Here is a 13101-nt window from a genome sequence, read left to right as displayed (position 1 = left end):
TCAGTCACCTCATTGGGCATTTTGCCTGTTGTGGCGTTGTATTTGTATTTGTAATTGTATTCAACATATTTTTCTGAGTTTGTAAAACTAATACAGGTACTGAAACTATATACAGATTACATTGGTTGTCAGTCTATATTTTTCATCATGAGCTATTAGATTATCCTCATTGTGTTTTATTCATGCTTTTTATCAGAGAAATCTGTCTCATTGAGTAGCTGATTTGGAAAACTGCATTAACACACAAACAATCACAAAAAACCCACTTACAAGCCCAGTTTTGCTTACAAAACATTTTTTATTAGTTTTGGTAAAAAATATTTTGTAATCAAAAACCAAAACTCTCTCTAAATTTGTTATTTTTATTAAAATTTATTTCCATGCATCACAATTAAAACTTTTTGAAACAAGCTTAAAGCTAAAATCAGAATTTATCATTATTACCATTTATAAATTAAGTTCCACAATTTGCAAAACATTTTGTTCCAATGTTCAACAACAATAAGTTAATTATAAACTATAAATAAATTTAAATTAAAAGCTTGATCAAAAACAAACTCACACTTTCATAAAAAGTATTTCTCAAAGTATTGAAAAGTATTGTGAATTAATGATAATGATATTCTTATGTAATCAGAAAAGCAGCCGAACAATAAGTGGCTTTTTTTTAAATAACACTTATAATAACTTATTAAAGATATTTTTAGACAAAAAACAAAAATGTTACATAGAATGGTACTGAAAAAATTTCTTTTCATCTTTTGAAGTTTTTGAATATTAAATGAAGACTAAGATTTTCCCCCGTGTTTTATACATGATGTTCACATAATCAGAAAATAATAATATAAAGCCCTTGGTCACAAAACAATCATTGATTGCTAATAAAATACTAAATATAAATGTGCTAATAAATGTGATCAGATTTTTTCACTAAAAAAGGGTGTAGCTCAAATACTTATTCATTTAAATATAGAAATTGGATATGAGCATTTCATAACTATTTTAAAATTTATCTGTGTCAGTCATGTGTGTTTGAGTGCTAGTATAATTTGTCTTAGAAAGAATAAGAAGTACTACATTATATTCCACAAGCACAAAAATTCCAGAAGATTCTAGTACATAGCAAATGTGGATTCCAGTGAAAAATGAATATATGAGTAAACTAATTTATAGCTTGTGATATGCTGAAAATATCTTCTAAGAAAAATAATACTTAGCAATTCATAACTTATTTTCTGTACACACTGTTTTCTTAATTTTCAACTTTGGCTATGGCTTGAACAGTCATGCTATCATTTTATCTGCTGAGCAATGTGTAGATAATCAAATTATCTGCTGAGCAATTTAGATAAATCCAACTGTGATGATTAATTTCTGAAAAGAAAGAAAAATACAATATATACATATATATACATCAATTAAGACTTTCTGGTTAATTATTTTAGTTAATGTGGGGGATCAATGATAAAATAATTAAAAACCTATTTTTTAAATAAGGCTTTACTTAAATAAGCTATTTTCATTGAAGCTTCAGTTGCAATTTTAAACTTTATCCAGTATCAAAAAAACCCAAAGACTAAGAGTTTAATATATTGTTCACATGATATAAGTTTAGTTACATAAAAAATTCAGATCATCAAATATAGCATCAAATTTAACCAATCACTATAAACTAATTTTGATTTTCAGAGATTTCTATATGACACCAAAATTCTGTATCTGATGATACATTTCATGATTATATTTTGAAATGTATCATTATATGATGACCAAAATTGTATTTTGAATCTGACATGGCTTAAAATTAATAAATATTCCTCTATTCCTATAAAAACATATGAGCTGCTTCATTTGAAATAAAGGTTTTTAACAGCTTGTTGATGCAAAGATGAATGGTGAAATGATGATGGAGAAATTTTAGAGTGACATTAACCTTGGATAAGTCGCCATCTGGTGGCAGTGTTAGATGTTAGATATTGTGAGCTTGGACTGAGTTAGGTCCGACCATCCATGTACGGCCCTTGTGCAGTGCACAAGAGCTCTACGGGAAGATTGAGATTCGTTACCTTTGTAGTCTAGGGCACTCACCCAACAAGTGAGAGTACATGAGTTTGATTCCCTGCAAGGGCAGTTGAATTTTCTTTCTTAACTAAATTCATCTTCACATCAACCAGCTGTTAAAAACCTTCATATGGAAAGCAGAGAGTGACATCATCCTTGGATAAATACATGAATATAGACAAATTAATGTGTGCCATATTTTCAAAGCAGATCATGTTGAAAGTGTTTTTTCATATTTACCCTACTTCTGTGTGATCCATCAGAAAAATTATATGGAAGTATCTAATTTTATGTAATCTTTAAATGTTTTGCTAGTAAACAATTAATTAAAAGCTACAAATGAATTGAAATTCAAAGGTGAACAGAACACCTGATAGAGAGAAACTTTGATTGTAAGCCTAAAAAACATAATGAATATAAAAAAATGCAAATTAAAAATAATAACATTGCTGCTTTTGCTCACATATTATGTACATTCAGGGTCTGAATAGAAAACAACATATGAAAAACATTAATCCACATCCAAAAATAATATCTCTTTTCTTTTATCAACAAAATAACAAAAAATATCTGCATACAGTTATGCTTTAGGTAAAAGCCTCATATATGTGCAGTTAAAAAATCCTTCTAAATGAATGCTTTACGTTTGAAACACTTCGGTGATATCCAAATTTATATTTATTTATATATTTTAAAAAAGTGCTTTAAATTTCATTCAAACTGACTCAGAATCTTTTTTTTCTCATGACTAAATCATATTTTTTCTAAAAATTGGTATTCGGTGGTATGAAAAGTGAACACCACAAATCATTTTATCTGCAACTGTAGTAAACATCATGTGAGTGGGTGATATACTGACCACAAATAAAAAACATTCACACTTTACATGATTAATTATAGTTCCATAAAATAATTACATAAGACAAAATCGTGTGAAGTGAATTAAGTTCTTCATAGATAAGATAGGGATAGAGGAAGTTTCTTCAGAAGCAAATCATTGCTCAACACCTAACAAAATATTCATGAATGAATTATTTATTCAAATTTATAATCTTGAAAATTTATGGTTGCCCCTGGATGAATGAATTTAATTTATACTATCGTATAAATACCTTATGTACTTCTGACAGTCTGATTGGATGATGTGTGGACTTGTGTTCTGGTAAAGGATCTATTACATTGGGTGAGTTTACTAGCTACTCGCTTACAGTTTTACTCACTGCTACTAAAGCCACTCTGTGTAACAGTGTTATCTATTAAACCCGCTGCTCTCTCTGCTAGTGTAAGTAAAGTTGAAGGGTGGTTTACTATTCTCTCTACTCACTAGCTTTATTGTTATCCTCTGGGTGCAATATGGGTGTGGCTATTTTTTACCACTTGCTTTGGCTCACAATAAAAGAGAAAGGTGACAATAAAAACAAAAGGAAAGGGAAAAAATGAGATGCTTGCTCATCTAGTGAGCGATTGTACTAGTTATGTGTAATTGAAATTTATTTAGCCAGTTGAAACCCAGGACCATAGCTAGAAGTTTCTTTCGAAGGGGAGCAACTGATGTTTTGAGACGGACAAAAATGACTGAACAATAGACTTAACCACGTCATTCCATAAAAATCAGCCATTTTCAAACATTACCAGGGGGGACCGGACCACCCTAGTCCCTCCCACACACACCTCTTGCTATGACCTTGTTGAAACTGGTTTGCTTCCCACCTACTTTACTCGCAAGAGAACAGCTAGTGAACTCATCAAATGCATTTGAGCCTTAAGTGTGAATATGTTTTGCCCAGAAGTTCCAGATAGGCTGATAATGTTTTTAATGACAGTCAAGATCCTGTTGATGGGTAACATTCTTTGTCTTTTTGTAAAAACTTACTATTATTATTATTATTATATATTACTCATTTAACAAGCCAGACTTCTGAATATTTCTGATAAATATTAAAAATCTAATCTCAGAATAATTTTCTTTGATTACAATTTTAATGGCATTGTCAATGTGTTTTTAAAAAAGTCATCATTAATTTTGTTTCTCATTTAAACATGCTTAGTGAATTCTAATGAGTGGAATTTGAGAATTTCATCTACATCCTCAAATCAAACAGATTATGTCATTTTAACTATATTATGACTTCCATTTGCAAGCTCTTTTTTTGGGATTAAAATCAATAAGATGCAAAAAACTGCTGAATTTCATAGGTTAAAATTTTTAAAATTAACTTTACAAAATTATGTTGCAGTTAAAATGCCTAAAGGGGGGATCACATAAAGCAGTGTTTCCCAGAGTGGGAATGGTTCAAGGGGGCGGTAGGAGCTATGTGTTTAGCATAGAATCCTGTGGATTGGCTTGAGTTGAAGGGCGATGAGAACAAAACAGTTTTGAAGAAGGGGGTGATGAAACAAAAAGTTTGGGAAACTATGATGTAAAGCAGTGGTTCTCAACCTTTTTTGACTCGCTGAGCCCATTCTAGCATATAATTTCTATAGCGGAGCCCTGTAAGTCTATTTTTTTTATTTATTCATCAAAGGTATTGATTTATTCCTATTATTTAAAAATATTTGTAATTAATTTTTTTTTTTAATTTTTTATTTTTCTTATGTGGCCGCACCAGTTGAGAACCACTGATGTAAAGCATGAGAGATGGCTGTATGGATGAACAAGAGCTGTTCTCATTGTTGTTGAAGTTTCTACTCTTTCTACAAGATTTTTTTTCTTTTTAAAACTACCATGGTTTGTTCATATTGAGGGAATTCAGATTGTTTTGAAAGCTACTTAACTTTTCTTTTCATTATTATTAGATGAATGTGTGAAGAGTATCTAATATTAGAGAAATGTAAGTTAATTCAAAATTCAATGTAGAAACGTAGAGTGTATACATAGAGAACAAAAAAAAAAATAAACCATATTCACACTGGAAAAGCTTGACTGGAAATTGGAAATGTAACCCCAAATGATAGGAGGAACTATTAGCTAAAACTCTGGGTATGTTAGGACTTTCAAAGGAGCTATAATATCCACAAAAGTTCAGGCATTTTCAAAAATTCACAACAATCAATGCATAGCTAGCATTGCACATGCATGTAATAATCACAATGGGACTCTTATGAGGTCTGTTTGAAAGAATAATGGGAGTATCCTACATCATGTCAAAGAAAGCCCCATTACAACCTAGAGCACTGGTAAACAGCATTTCCAATTGAATCACCAGTTTTAAGAAGAAAAAAGTTCAATATTAAGATTTTGAGCAATCAAAAAAATAATGTTAATTGTTATTTTAAATAACAATTTACTTTTTACTTTTTTTCAGACTTAGGACTGGCGGACTTTCAAAATGATTTTGAAAATAAGGTGTGGTTAGAATTGTTGTTTGTTGTTTTTTTTTGTTTTTTTTTACACAAATACGTTGTTGTCATAAAAAATGTATCATCATATCATAAAAAGTAGTTACCCTTTCAATTGAAAGTTATGTGCTTGTTAAAATTATATTTTCTTGACCGAAGATGCTCTGCTCTAATTTAATTTCTGTAAGCTTCTCCTTTTGCTGCAGAGTTATGAATTTCCAATTATTGGGATGATGGACTTCAATAGTGCTACTGAATGAATTATACCAGCCCTCAATATTATTATTGGTTTTTGCTAAGCCAACAATAATGGCCTCGAACTCATTCCATAGTTCTATAGCAAATTTTGGATCTGCCCTATGATTTCTTTGTGTTGGCTTTCCAGTCCAAGTGTCTTCGAAATAATTTACAATATCATGTAAATCTTTTTAATTGTCTCTGTAGTACTCGCTATCTAACAAATCTTCTAACTTTTCAACTTTCTCTGACTCGCTATCTAACAAATCTTCTAACTCTTCAACTGTCTCTGGTTGGCATGAATGCTAATGCAGCTAATTTTTTTTCCAATATTCCATGCAAAGTCAATGTCTGTCGAATCTTTGACTTGCAATCCACTTGTCTGCACTAGACACGATAAACACTGTGGAAAATGGGAAAAAGCATCCTCTTTGGTTACATTGTGATAGCATTGAACTGTCTGCAGTGAAATGTTAGCACTGAATTGTCATGACACTGAATTGTCTACGCTAAATTATCATAGATTTGTGATAAATTATAAGTAATAATGTTAAGAATACTGGGTGTAAAGCGTTGCAAAATTTCGGGATAAGTAGATAAAATGCTTCTTCAGAAATGTTTTGTGAATCAATAGTAGTTGAGTATAGCCTATATTGTTCAATCTATATATATATGAGAAACAAGAACTATATGATGGTGAAGAAAATTTACATTTAAAAACAATTGAAATAGATTTGTAGAAGTGAAGTTGGTGTAAAGGAAGGACTCCAAGACTGTGAAAAAGTTTCTGTTTATGATTACACATCCACACACCAATAATCTTGAATATTTTTTGTCATATATTCAAGTTTAAATGAATCAAGAAGATAGCAAAATTGCTCTTCTATAAACAGAGCAAATAGTGTAACACTACACATACCGTAAATTGTTATTTAAAAATATAGAACTTGAATGTAGAACCTAATAATTTAATATTATAATCATTGGTGTATGCAAAGGGGTTTTTTGGGTTCTAACCCCCCCCCCCCCCCAAGCAGAGATTATAGTGTTATTTTGCAAGAAAAAACTGTAACAGATCAGGATGACATCCTTCTCCATTACTTTTACTTTTAATTATTATTTTGGTTGGGGATTCTCCCGGGGGAGATATCACATGGTCTCGTTATATTGTTATTATATTTTTACTTACCTGTTTTGGCGGTTGGCTGCAAACTTCCGCCGGAATAATTATTTGTTGTGTTTTTGTGTTTTTGTGTTTTCAGTGTTTAATATGAAAGGCGTGATCGGAGAGCCTGGCCAGCTTGCCCAATTGCATTTAGTGTTGCCACTTAAAATTTTGAAATAATTTTGAACTTGTTTTTGTATGCAAATTATTTTTTGTAACTTGTTGAATTTTTATCGAGAGACGAAGTGTTGCCGGTGGACGAATGGTCCTAAATTAAAACCGGTTTAAGATGTATAAAAGCATGTCTCTCATTTTCACTAATCGCATTCAAGTATTCACTTCTCGCTTTTGCTACTTGAGAAGCTAACTCTCATTATTCTCAGCTTCGGTCCTGAAACTTCAAAATAATGTTGTGATTTGAATAACTACCTTTCTTGTTCCCGGCAGGTCTGGTGAAGATGTTGTTTTTATGAAAGCTAAATAACTATTTAACGAGTCTTGCAGTTCAACCCATGACTGGTTGCTCTCTCTAGCAGATGAAACCTTGAATGGTTTGGTTCCTGATGAAACTTCTAGTCTAATGCCATAGAAACGTCCAGTACCTCTACTATCTTCAATGTTCAACTGGCTGGGCTCCGGTGGACTTTCATCGATGATTGCTGGGAGATCTATCTGAAATTGGTTGCTGGTGACTTGATTCGAACCTTGAAATGCTGTTCTTCAGTTGATTTCAACGATGTGGATGGATCTATATCGCTATCGTGTCTAACGCACCCTCTTGGTCTGTGAGAAGAAAGGTGATGTCTGGCTAAATGGACATGGAGTTCTGTGGTGAGATCCACCTTTTTTATACATAAAACTGATGTTTGAATAATCGACTTTAACACCAAAGTTTTTTTATGAATGAGTCTAGCTTAATGTAAAATAACCATTAATGTAATAAAGCTTTTGAAGTGATACATAACAACTTGTTTATTTCCTGCTTGTTGTCTGCTTCAACTGGATAATTCAAACCGGGCATGTAACCCCATTAAGGGATGTTACAAAAAGTAAACCCCTTGAGAAGAAAAAAAAATTGAAACCAACGCCTTGAGAAAATTTTTGTACACCTATGATTATACATAATAAATGTGCTTCGCTCAATAGCTTTATATCTTATTGGTGTGTCACTTAATCAAGTATACAAATGATAATTAAAAATTGCTTGGAACATTGTGAATTTTTGTAAAAGAAAGAGATATACAGCCAATACTCATTATAATCACCATGAGTTATTGCAAACTTTCAATTATAAAGACCAGTATGATCCCAAATTTTTTCATATGCATCTCATGCTATTTTTCATCTCATATAACCTACAAAATATACATCTAACAATAATGACCTACAAAGCCCCTTCAGTCCTGCACTATGTCCAAACTCAACTCAAGTTCAAAGAATGGATGGAAATACAGGTTTATATAAATACTACAGGGAATGTAACAGAGAAAGCATTAGAAAATATGCAATGTCTAAATTTTATTTTCATTTAACTTCACAGAAATTATTTAATGTTTTTTTATATATGTATGCTAGTTGCTTTTATGAAAATTTTTGCTCATGTGCTTTATATATATATGGGTTTTCTTATTAATCACACACACAGTTGTTTTCATAAAAAGTCATGAGTCTTAATATGGCCATATTAAGCAGTGTGTATCACATTATTTATATGTGAGTAATATTCATACATTTTCAACATTCTGAAAATTACTGTAACAGGTGAAAATGTGTAAGTACTCATTGCATTGAAATTTATTTCTTTCAATTTTTATGTCAAAAGCTATTTTATATTAACTTGAAAATGTTTAAAAGGGAAAGTAATAAAATGTGACTCAAAATTTATGAGAATTGATCCTGAATTAATTGCAAATAACTATAGTTCTACACTAACATTTTATTAAATAAGTAATATTATACCTCCGCGGAAAATATTTTTCCTTCTCAATTGTCATCAATCTTGCTTTCTATTCATCTCATCCTTCCAGATAGTCTTTATGGTCACCTTGTCACTCAATCATAAGAAATCCTAATGAAATTTGAAATTAAAAAAAATTGTAAATATTATCAATGCAGTTTTTAAAATTTTCATAGCATATTAACACAGGTTACACACTCAATTGTGTATAAAAAGAGAATTTTAAATTTTTCAAGAATTTATAAAATTTTCACATTGGTTATCAATCAGTTTTAAAATTAGCATGTAACTGTGTTGTTTCATAAACTCAGAATTTCCCTGTAGTTCATTACAATAGATGTACAGTCAAACCTCGTTAGTGCGTCACCCGGTTAATACGTCACTCCGCTTACCGGGTCTATTTTTGGAAGTCCTAATTGTCCTCAGGCAAGAATTGGCACAGCTGTGGCTTACTCCTTTTAACGAGTCACTCCGCTTACTAAGTCATATTTTTGCTCTCCCAAGAGTGACTCATTAACGAGGTTTGACTATATTATATGGATATGTATTGAAATATAAATCTAACAAGTAAATGAAGAGCATATTTCTTCAAATTACTATTTTTATATATTTTTATTGTTATCATTATAAATTTATAATTGGTAACTAATTGATTTTTGTGAAATTAGAATTGGAGTTGATAATTAAAATTGAAATCAATGACTTCAGAATGCACAAAAGATAACATCTAATCATTGAAAAAAAGCAGAATAGGGAACAGCGATTGGCTATAGCGATAATACTGGAATCACAATTTGCACAAAGATGTCTTGTAATCAAGTCTGGGGTGTCAAGGAGCCATAGGTCATAATATTAATTATTGTAGAACCTAACTGTGAAAGTTTCGTGTATATATGTTTGGTTAGGTGCTGCCATCTGTCTTCTAAAGACGAAACCAGCTCTATTGACTGCACCATAGTGTTAGAATTTGAATTTTGTAAGGTCTGTTACTTGGCCGACCACCACTGTGTCGCCAGCGGTGATCGAACGCGGGACCTCGTAATACGGATTCATAACGATGTCTGTACGACCGCACAGCGGCACTAAAAAGCTAGAGAGAAAGCTATTATATACGATTTATACAAAGGAAACTAAAATAGCGAGATAGAAGTTTATACCCGATACATGTGAAGAAACTTATCAATTCAATGACATAATGCATGAAATCCATAATCAAAGCGCGAGGTGGCTATGCTACGTATATCGTAGCGTATGTATTATTGCATGTTTTTCAACCCGTGTTTTTTCATACTGTCGAAGCACCTGTGCACGTAGTTTGATGTTTATAGACACGCTATATATGTATAAGTTACTATAGGATATTATACTGTGTATTTGCCTCGAAATAATTTTTTTACGGAAAATAACAGTAGCTTTTGTTATGAAGCATATGGCTGAGCATTTTATTTTCCATAAGTGCCCTCTTCTTCCCTGAGAATGAGAGAGAGAGAAACGGAAGTGTCCTTTTCTCTCCCATATTGAATCTACAATTATTTTTACTCTGAAATTAATTTTTGAGCAAACCGATGACAGCCATTTTTATGAAAAACAAACACTTCGTTTTGCAATCATTTACTTCATCGAAATTTGTTTTTTCATTAAAAGATGAAAAAGTGATCAAATCGAAACAATCAATATTTTGATAGATTAACGTAATTATCTATAAAATAAAATTATTCAATCTAAATTGAACGCAGCAGCCTGAAAAGATGGAACGATAAAAAGAGGTAAATGCATTCTTACCGTCGTGTAAATACTCGTATCAACTCATAAATCGAGTGAACGAACATCCAAGCTTTTATTATCAAACATTTCATGTGCATTTCATTTCGTTAAAAAATAGCTCAGCAACCACTCAACCAGGTATGGCCTCATATCACGAGTGTAGTAAACATATCTCAAAACAGGTCTTGAATATTTTTTATCGGGACTGTATAGTTGTTTTTTCCGGATTTTATATTGATGAATACGCATGTAGATGAAGCTTCATCTGTGTAATGAGACAAAAATCGTTTTGCTAAACGAAAATAACAGAATAAAATGAATAAATGCAATATTAACATGATATTACGTACATAGTCCAAAGAAATTAACAAATTTAAAAAAATATGTCAAATCGAATCTGATAACTACTTTGAATGTTCATGACATGCAGTTCTTCTCATGCAAGAGTCTATGAAGTCCATTACTGGCGAAATTTTCAATAATTCTTGCCGAATTGTATACACTAGGTTTTTCTTCAGGGTTCCCACAACTAAAATTCAACCGGGAATCTGAACTCACTTCCCGAGATCTCAAAAGAAGAATAAAGTTGATCCAGATCACGCATTTCTTTACTGAATTAGACACAGACACATGCTTGAGAAATTTTTATCATTTAAAGCATGCTTTTTTTTCTAGAAGCCGCAATCAATAAATTTTGAATGAAATTAATCGTATTTATAGATAAATTATTAACATAATGAATTACACACAGTATATTTAACCCTTTAGGCGACATTGACGAGGTAACTCGTCAATTTCTTGCCTCTTATTTTAGCCTCGATAATCCCTGACATTTTATAATTTGATTTCATTTACTAACCCTATAAGCGGCATTGACGAGATATCCCGCCTTCTTGAAAACCTCTTATTTTAGCATTGACAAGCCCAGATATTTTGTTGATATCTCAAAATGGAACACTTTCCCTATACCGCTATCTTTGCATCTGCTGAAAATCGGGAGAAAGCCTACTCCATATATGGCATTTTACAGGGGGTTTAACTCTTTGAAGTCCAGAGGTTTTTGCGGCACTTCGTTGGTACAGTATGTACTTAATAACGCCTCCCCCCGCAATGAGGAAAACCCTTAGATGTTTGTCCCTTTGCGGTTTTTGTATAGCTTTTGTAAGTTATGCTAAGAAGCCGTATTCACAGGGACCGTCCTATTATCCTAAGGAGCCATTGTGACAATGAAGTACCGTTGTTTCCTGATGCGATCCTATGTCGAGTCCACCTCGACAAGAGTTAACTAGTCCACCGCTGAAAGGATGCTGTGAGTACAGAACGTGAAGACTTTTCGCAATGACTCAAATATCTTTTTGTTTCAAAACTAATTCAATAAGAGTTATGTTTTGTTTTTTCAAATAAAAAGTACCTAGCTCAAATTTGTTAAAAGATTATTCTACAAATATTGAAATTACTCCGAAAGGGGGAAAAAATACTCATTTTTTTTAGTTCATAAAATTTTTCTAAAGAAATTTTGTTCTAAAATATTACATTACTTCCAACAATATTACAGAATAGTTTACGCCGCCATAGTTCTTCTAATTAATGAGAATATTATAATGTAATAGTTTAATAAAAATAATTTATTAACCGCACCCATCCCATTACTAAATAGTATTTTAGGCATGAAGCATTATTGGCAATCCGCGAGATACATTAACCCCACCCCTCGTCCGCAGACACATTGGCCTGTTTTGGAGAAGAGAACTATTTATTTATACAAAAACATCAATGCAAATACAAAGGCCACAACAGGCAAATTGCCCGTCGAGTTTGCTGAAAAAATTATACCCATAAAAATATGGATGCCAAATAACCAAAATACAGCAACATAATATAAAAGCATGTGTGTATTACCAAAAAATAATAGTAATATATAATGCACTGTCCATAAAAAATTATGGTTGTCTTATCTAAGTATGGATAGCTTCTCGACTTATCCCACTATGTCTATCGTACTTGTAGCGATTGTGGTAGAATTCACAACACCCGGAAGTAAGTTATTCCATTTATTGACAACCCTATTAGAGAAAACTCCCAGCGACATCACAACCTGGAATTGCCCCTTACTAAACGATACTGGTGTCCTCTCGCCGAAGCAGTTGATTGACGGTGTATTAATAATTCATGGTCCATCCTATCCATCCCGTTGAAAATTTCAAACACTTCGATCATATCCCCCCCCCCCGACACCTGCGTTCCCCCAATGTAAACATATTCAAGAAATCAAGTCTTTCCTCATAGATCAATCCTTGTATGCCAACAAGAGCACGCGTAGCTCTTCTCTGCACCCCCTCAACCAAGTCTGTCTCTTAGTTATGATGAAGAATGTATTAGAGTTATTCAAAAAATTTTGATAATAAATTATTAAAAAGCATAATTATTAATGACTGAATATTAAAAATTTATCTATTATTAAATGCCTCTGAATTTACTTAAATTGCTCATATGATAATTAATTTTACTCATACCCAGGAAATTCCCGATATGGAGCCCTCTAATTCCCGCTTTCCCGGGATTGAGAAAAAGCCAGGAA

General features: G+C 32.1%; 1 long non-coding RNA gene across 1 annotated transcript; it reads right to left on the bottom strand.

Annotated features, from left to right (window-relative positions):
- Positions 1-920: 920 nt before the first annotated feature.
- On the bottom strand, positions 921-10735 carry LOC149072715 (uncharacterized). The gene is made up of 3 exons (XR_016194496.1): positions 10542-10735; positions 8762-8870; positions 921-1374 (listed from the first exon to the last, which is right to left on the bottom strand). It is a non-coding gene; the product is annotated as an uncharacterized LOC149072715 (long non-coding RNA).
- Between the last annotated feature and the right edge of the window lie 2366 nt (positions 10736-13101).

This window comes from Pholcus phalangioides, unplaced genomic scaffold, assembly GCF_987345545.1.
Source record: "Pholcus phalangioides strain wild (caught in Gottingen) unplaced genomic scaffold, Ppha-v1.0 ptg000017l_1, whole genome shotgun sequence".
NCBI classification, from domain to species: Eukaryota; Metazoa; Arthropoda; class Arachnida; order Araneae; family Pholcidae; genus Pholcus; species Pholcus phalangioides.
Note: the sequence above shows the minus strand (reverse complement) of the source record. Positions and strands in the feature narration are given on the sequence as shown.